General features: G+C 37.4%; 1 long non-coding RNA gene across 1 annotated transcript; it reads right to left on the bottom strand.

Moving 5' to 3' along the window:
- Positions 1-2,959: 2,959 nt before the first annotated feature.
- On the bottom strand, positions 2,960-6,322 carry LOC150040046 (uncharacterized). The gene is made up of 3 exons (XR_016534106.1): positions 6,267-6,322; positions 4,224-4,277; positions 2,960-3,005 (listed from the first exon to the last, which is right to left on the bottom strand). It is a non-coding gene; the product is annotated as an uncharacterized LOC150040046 (long non-coding RNA).
- Positions 6,323-8,249: the final 1,927 nt, after the last annotated feature.

Raw genomic sequence — 8,249 nt, 5'->3', positions numbered from 1 at the left:
CTAATGTTAACAATGTACTTGAAGCATATTGTCATGACTGAGTCTTTCTCCAACGCTTCAATGGTATTAGAAAAGAAAGTGAGCCACAAATCTCTCAGGGGCTGAGATCTGAGCACCATGGTTCAAAGCCAACCCAGCCATGAAAATCCATGACTCTTATGTCCAATTTACCACCAGAAAACCCAAGGTGGCGCTGTGGCACAAGCGGTAGAGCACTAATAGCCTTGAGCTGAAGAACTTAGGGACAGCACCCAGTTCAAGCCAATGAATTACCAAAAATAAAAATAAAAAATAAAAAGTGAGAGAGAGGGAGAAAGAAAAGTATACCATAACCCAACAAATCTACCTACTCTAATAGATAATGACTTCTTGTCCACATTCAACTCACTTCAGAAGAACTCAAGACTTACATATCATCTAATTATCATCTAATATTCCCTGCTGCTGCTCCTGCTCTTCAGATAGGAATAAGAAAAAGCAGTCTAGAAGTAAGGCTCCCCTCAGTATGAATGTGGGCCTTTCAGGGTTTAAGCATTCAAAAGAAAGAAGGATCACCTCTTAGCTACTGGTGCTAGGCCGACTTTTTGGTTTCAGAAAAGGATTCCCAGGTCCCTTGCCACATTCGGAGTATCTGACAGGCACCGTGATAATCTAAGAATTTTGGGTGCTAGTAGTTGCCTTCATAGCACACCATGAGCGAGTGTCTTTGGACAGGTTCTATCATTTCTATTGAGTTTCAAAACACATCATGATTACATTCAATATTGATAAGCAGTGCTTGTGTACCCTGAAGATATCATTGTGCAAAACGAGTTATCACTTACATGACAAAAAAAATCAACTCGCCAACTACTGATGTCTTCATTGGAATGAACTATAACAGCTCTTAAGCCACTATCCTCACTGTGGACATATTAAAAACACACAATAATTAACTGGGAAAATGTGGGAATTAATCATGCATTTTTTTCCAGAACACTAAGTTAGGAAACTAAGGTCTTGTGAATGCAACACAAAAATGCTGCCAACAGAGCTTCATCTCTACCATTTTTGTCCCTGCTACTCCTGCCACTACTGAGATCTCACGCCAGAGCCCTGTCCTTGCTACTCCTTTGCTCATGGTATGGTGACAATTTGGGCCTATAATGAGAAATGCTAATCTAAGGGTTTTGGGTGCTAGGATTTGTCTTCACAGCACACCAAGAACCACTGTCTTTGGATCTGCTCTATCATTTTCTACTTAGTTTGAAAACATGTCATGATTACGTGTGATATGAACAGGCAGTCCTGTGTGCTCTGAAAAGCCATAATTTTCCAAAACAATTTATCAATTAGATGAAAAATGAATCAACTTACAGTAAATGAAAAAAATTCTAGAATAGAGAAACAAGAGCTTTACCTTGTGTGATAGTTGTTCTTAATGTACTATGTTATTTCTCTTTTCCTTTTTCCCCTTAATTGTTAATCTCATATTGTTATTGTATCTGAAAAGTTACCTGGAATATTACATATGTTTATTTGAAATAGGAGAGGGAGGGGATAAAGCAAGTTGATTGGAAAGGTGTAGGGAATGGGAAATGGGATGAAAACATAAACAGGCGTATCAATGTGTAAGAAGAAATTCACCTACTATCTGGGGAAAATAAGTGTAAGCACTCTATACATGATCCCCCAAATAAAAAAAAAATTAACTCACGCAGTACTGATGTCTTCGTTTGAATGAACAACAACCGTGGTTAAGTTGCTCTCTTTGCTGTGGACAAATTGAAACATATAAAAACTAAGTAGGACAATGTGGGAAGGAATGTTGTATTTATAACAATATTAGGTTAGAAAACTATAGCTTGTGCATGCTACACAGACGCTCTGTCAAATGTACTATGCCTCTATCTCCTCTGTCTCTGCCAAAACTTCTCTCCAGTACTGAACTCTGAACTCAGAGCCCTGTCCTTGCACCTCCTATGGTGATGGCATGGTGATCCCTCCTACCTAGGCTTGCCTGTTCAATGACACTTCACCTTAGGATTTCACCAGAATGGTAGATGGATGTGTAGACTTGGGTTCACAGGTGTGATTCTGTCTACAGTGGGGGTGAACAGCAGAGGATAGCAATATGAAGCCTTCCAGAGTATTCCTTCTGGCAGAAGTCCATCTCCACTGAATGAGCAAAATGCATTGCATGTGTGAATGAGGAAGAAGAGATACAGTGATAAACAAGAAAGTAAAATATTCCTGGAGCCCTGACTTGAAGCCATAGTATCAGAGTATTGCCACTCTGCCACACACGTGTGGACATGATCGATCTATCTCTCTGTGTCTCCTACCTCTTTCATTGTAAACATAAATTTATTCACAAACCCTGTATTCACAGATGTGAGCAGTAAGGAGCTTGACATAATGCTGTGGAGCCATCTGTCTATCCAATCGAAATGGTGCCCATAAAGTACTCACACTGTCACAAACCTTACAACCACAGTTTTGAAAAGTTGGCATTAGTGCACAATGACAATAATATGTATAATTTAAGGTCTAGGCCTACAGAAAGTCTATAACCATCAAAGAACTGGACATAGCCAACAGAATATGGAAAGGACCGAACAAACATGTAGCCACTTCAATCTGACACTTGTATTTCTTCACCTGTGAAGAAATTGTTATGGCAGGAAATAAATGCATAGGATTCTGTGTCTGCCATCAGACCAAAGGAACACAACCAGTTGTAGTAGGATCTCATACACTGGCAATGTGGGGGGTTTTAGGCGTTTCCCTTCACTGCTCCCTACAATAGCAAAACACTTTTGTGCAACTCATTTCTCATTTACTCATCAAAATGGAAAAGGGGCAATCTGACAGACAGAAGGTACACTGACAATATTTGGAAACTACCCAGAAATGATCAATCTGTTTCATAACATTTATATTTATGTATGTTTATCTTCTTGTAGATATCTGACCTTTGCTTGAATTCTTCCGTCCCAAGATCTGGTGGGTCATTTTTATCCAAGCTAAAGAGAATTAAATTATAGATAATCAAATACCATGTGCAATCATAGTTTTACGTTTTCACTCAGTGTAGTAAGTTAATCTAAGACTAACAAATTTGTAGAAGTCAAAACTTTTACATATTTAGCTAAATGAACAAAGGAATTTAATTTGGTGTAGGGGAGTTGCATTTTATCATTTCAAAAGAAATCTTTTATGCATGGTCAAAGAATTTTTCTCTCTTAGTAAACCTAATACACTGCTCCCTACAATAGCAAAACACTTTTGTGCAACTCATTTCTCATTTATTCATCAAAATGAAAAAGGAATAATATGACAGACAGAAAATACACTGACAATACTTGGAAATTTCCCAGAAATGATCAATATGTTTCCTAACATATACTTATACACGTTGACCTATATGTCTATATCTGACCTTTGCTTGAATTCTTCTGTCCCAAATTCTGCTGGATCATTTTTATCCACGCTAAAGAGCATTAAATTATATACAGCCACTACCAAGTGCAATCATAGTTTTACTTTTTTACTTAAGGTAGTAAGTTAACCTAACACTAACAAATTTGTAGAAATGGAAACTTTTACATATTTATCACTTCAAAAGAAAGCTTTTATGCATGGTCAAAGAATTTTTCTCTCTTACTAAACCTAACACACTGATTATTGGTATCATGTAGTTTAATTGTACATGCAACTCACTTCAGAAGAACTCAATCCATTATACAATCTGATTTTCAGCTTTCTAAGTCTGCTCTTCTCTCTCCTTCCTGTCACTAACTTGGCTGATTTCTTAACTGCTTCTCACCAAAAGACAAGAAACTACAGCCTAAAAGCTGGACTCTCATCATACCTGAAAATGAGCCTGTCTACTAAGTACCAGATTTCTAGAGAAGGAAAGAGGCTCACCAACATTTTCACCTCACAAACACTGAGACCACCTCATTGTTCCTGACTGGGACTCTCTCCTCCATTGTCTCAGTACAAGTTGCATGTAGGAAATAGGTAAATAAGGTAGAGAATAAGTAAATAAGGATACGGTTACTATGTTTTACTTCACAGTATACCATGACCAAGTATCTGCTGCCTGACGCTATCATTTTCAATTTAGTTTCAATACAAGAGAAGGATACATGAGGACACTGATCAGCTGTCATACAGATTGGGTACTAACCTCACCCTAGAAGTGAATTTACACTCAGATGACAGAAAATTCAACTCACCAAATGTTAATGCTTGGGTCACAAACTGCAATGGCAGTTAATGCTGTGTCATCTCTAAAAAATAAAATAATATAAAATCAGCCACAGAAAATCAGTTGGAACATTTAGAAGAAACCAAACTGTTTCTCCAAGGCTGTGTACTAAAACCATAACTGTGTTCATCTGAGGAATATGCTCTGCCACTTGAGCTACATCGCCATCTCCAGCTCTTCTGTTCCCTCTAGCTATTTGCTCTGGTACTATGGTGTGAAGTAGGAGACCTGTACTTAAATGAAAAGCAGTATTTCCATTTTACAATAGAATGGTTTTGAATCTCTTCAGGAACTTAAACATGGAACTTAGAAAAGTAAAGTTTTCACACAAGATAGAAGAATTGTTCCCCCTACCACAGTACCTAATGCCATCTTGTATGACTTTCAATGCAATGCAATTCAAGGGAGCTCAACCCGGAGGTCACAGCCAATATTCTGCTTCCTCTGTTCCTTCTATTCCCTTCTTATTTTCAACAATCTTGGATGTTTTACTGACTTACTTGCAGAGAGTACCAATGGGTGGCAGGCCAGAAGCAGAGAACTCTCCACTGCTAACCAGGACAGAGAGAACTCCCTCTCCTCTGGAGTCTCAATCCTTCACCCAATTTGCAAAAAGAAAGAATGGCACAAAAAATTGCACTTCCCTGACCTTCCAAATGGTTCCCACAAACATGGTGCTTAGTCTCTGAACAGCTTTCTACACAAGTCTGTCGACATTTGGGTATCTGACCACTTAGGGCTGTCTTGTGTGCATCCATGTGCATCCGGCTAGTTATTATCAACATCAATAATTAAATTGCACACAGTCAAATACTGTGAGAATTCCAAAACCTACTTTTTCTCCCCAAATAGCTATAACTGCCTGAAAACTAACTCTACATATACTGTATATGCAAGGGGGTATTTCGTGTGCTTTCCTAAAAATATGGCCTCTCACGTCAATGAAATGTTCACCTGTGCTAAACAACCACTTATGCAAGACTGACAAATTCTTTTCCTAAACCACTGGTAGCACTGTTCTTATGGGTTTCCTTATCTTCCATTTCCCTTGCTATGGAATTAATCAAGCTGATCTACCACCTACATTTCTGCTTTCTCTCTTCCCTCCATGCTGGCACTATTGTTCTCTATCCATCCAGCCTCTCTGAGTGATAAAAAGGATTTGTATTTCATGAGTTATTCATATTAATATCCAGAATATATGTTGGAATGATAGCACAGACATGCTTTTACTATTTAGTATTATTTCACATTCACATAAAATTCTAACCCTCACTTGATGGTAAAAGCCTTCTCATCCCCTAAATAAATCACAAATGGTATGAGGGGGGTGTCTTCAGCTGTCACGTCTCCCATGAACATCTGATATCCTAGTCATTATATTTTAACCAGTCTCCTTCCCACAGCAATTGAAGGAGACACATCAGGGATGAATACGGCATGAAAAGATTCTCTGGTCTTTTCATCACCATCTCTTGAAATAGACATCCAGCACATAACTGTGTAAATTTTTGTTTAGGCCTGAACGTGAACTTAGATGTAAGGCATTTTTGGATAATACATATCAAATTAAAACCCAGTAATGACCAGCCTTTACTCATTCATTCTGGAGGAACGGAGGGAGGGAGAGAGGGAGGAAGTGAGAGAGGGAGAGAGAGATAACCATCCTCTAGCTAGAGAAAACAAATTCAATAGAAAGAAGTTTCTTAACCTGCTAAATCTTACAGCAAAACATTAAATTGTTTTTGGCCATTAAAATAGATTAGGAACAAGAAACATTCTTGATATTTCTTCTTAGAAATAGCTAACAATTTAGAAAGAAACTACTGATATTATGGCCAAAGTAAATTAGAAAAATATCAAAGACCTTCAATTGTCATCTACACTTACAGGTCCCTAATCTCAATTACTTTCTTTTCTGTGACTGTCCTTTCATGGATGACTGTACTTACATACATGTAAATATGCATCAATACACATGGGTGACATTGTATGTTTATTTGGACCTTACCCTTCATTGTTGGTTCCTTTGTCAAGTTCAGTTGAGGTATCAGATAAAATATCGCTAAAGAATGAAACCAAAATATATAGTCAGAGGCTCCAATGATTTTCTACATTTGATTACCTGTCCCTCCTTTCTTTCTTCCATAACCCATTAAACATTCAGATTTTTGTTCCATTTCTATGTATTTTAATTTTGTCTATTGTTTACTTCCATGTCTATTTCTAGTTGAATTCCACCATAGTATGATAGCACATGGTAATATTATCTTTTCTTATATGTCCTGTTAAGACTTCCTTTAGACTCTGCCAAGAAACCTCTTTGAAGAATTACTACGGAGGAGTATTAGAGAAAGGAAAAGGAAAAAAGAGAATAATGCTGCCTCTATGCTCTAAATATTATTTCCTTTGGGGAAAGCTTGGGGTTGCCTGGATGATACTTATTCTGGGACTGCTGGATGGAATATTCTGCAGATATGTGCTACCTTTGGCTCTGGGTCTTCAGTTAAATCTGGTTTCTTGCGGATTCTTTGGAAAGGATCTAACATGGTTGGGATCCATCAACTCAGTTATGTTCAGCGATGTCTGTTGTGTCAAATTGGGTGCATTGAGGATTAGTTGCCTTTTTGTTGTTAATATTTACAGTGTCTTTAGCAAAATGAAATGACTTTCATGTTGTAATACTTTCAAGTTTTCTTTGCCAGATAGGAGTACATTTACATTTGCTTCCTTTTGGGTGCCATATTGGAATATCTCTTTCCATCCATTCACATCAAGCATGTGACTGTCTCTGCTAGGGAGGTGGACTTCCTTCTTTCTCTTATTATGTTTCTCTGCAGGTACTATTGGGTTTCCTCTTAGGGCCTGGGTGTTCTACTATAGCTTTCTCTATTAAGATGAATACTCTACCACTTGAGCCATACTTCTGGCTTTCGGGAAGTAAACTGGATAAGAATCTCATAGGGTTTCCTGCCGATATTCCTGTTTAGAATGCCACTGCTTTGTTCCAGAAAGGATTCTATCCTTTGGTTGACTGCATTTGTAACATCTTGTGAAGTGTGGCTGACATAATGACTAGAAGAAATTCTCCTCATGACCTATTCCTCTCTTACCCTAGTTGTTATAAAGAAGGAAGAAACATGTGTATTTGTCTCTCAGTAGCTGGGCTGTCATGCCTGTGTCTTAGTTGCTTCCCATACTTCTTATTTCACATTTTGACATCTGTTGGTGTACGCACAAATATATTTCTTTCCTTCATGCTGCCTTTAGAAATATGTGTGGATACATATATGTATATGTATATACATATATATATATATATTCAGAGAGTCTTCCTAGATTTGAACTCACATTTCAATGCTAGATCCCACATAACATTCTACAGACACTTCTTCCAGGATAAGAAAGTCTCATCGTAATGCACATTTTCAGTCAAATAGCTACGTACTTTATACATGAAGTGATCAATTTTCTCTACTGCTATAGCGCTGATACTTCATACTTCAGTATACATATAAGTAATTAAAATCAGTAGATAAATGAAGCTAGGTCATCAGTTTGATTTGAATGAAAGTATGTTGTTAATGATTACTAATATTGGAACTGTCCCTCACTTAACAACAGTTTCTTAGTATTACCATATATGCACATGAAGGCACGTATCACTTGGAAAGTTAGAGTGTAAATTCTGCACCCACACAGATTTTACTGATTATTAAGGCTTTTAACCACATGCTTCCTCTTGCTCATTAAGTTAACTACTGCCAGTAGTAAAGAGTAAATTGATAGGCCAGATACACAAAGAAGAAGAGAATAAAACTTTCTCTACACTTTCTCCAAACAACAAAGGAGGAAAGAAACAAGGATACACTAAAGAAAAAGAAATGTGAGCAATATGTCCCTTATGATCAAGCAGAATTTGGGTGATATGGACTATTCTCTTTAATGAAAGATGCCAATGGTTTTAATGGTTTAAATATAATGAATTTAACCT

The sequence above is a fragment of the Megascapheus bottae genome, unplaced genomic scaffold (assembly GCF_031878675.1).
Source record: "Megascapheus bottae isolate mThoBot1 unplaced genomic scaffold, mThoBot2.hap1 HAP1_SCAFFOLD_87, whole genome shotgun sequence".
Taxonomy (NCBI): domain Eukaryota; kingdom Metazoa; phylum Chordata; class Mammalia; order Rodentia; family Geomyidae; genus Megascapheus; species Megascapheus bottae.
This window is presented reverse-complemented; position numbering and strand designations above follow the sequence as displayed.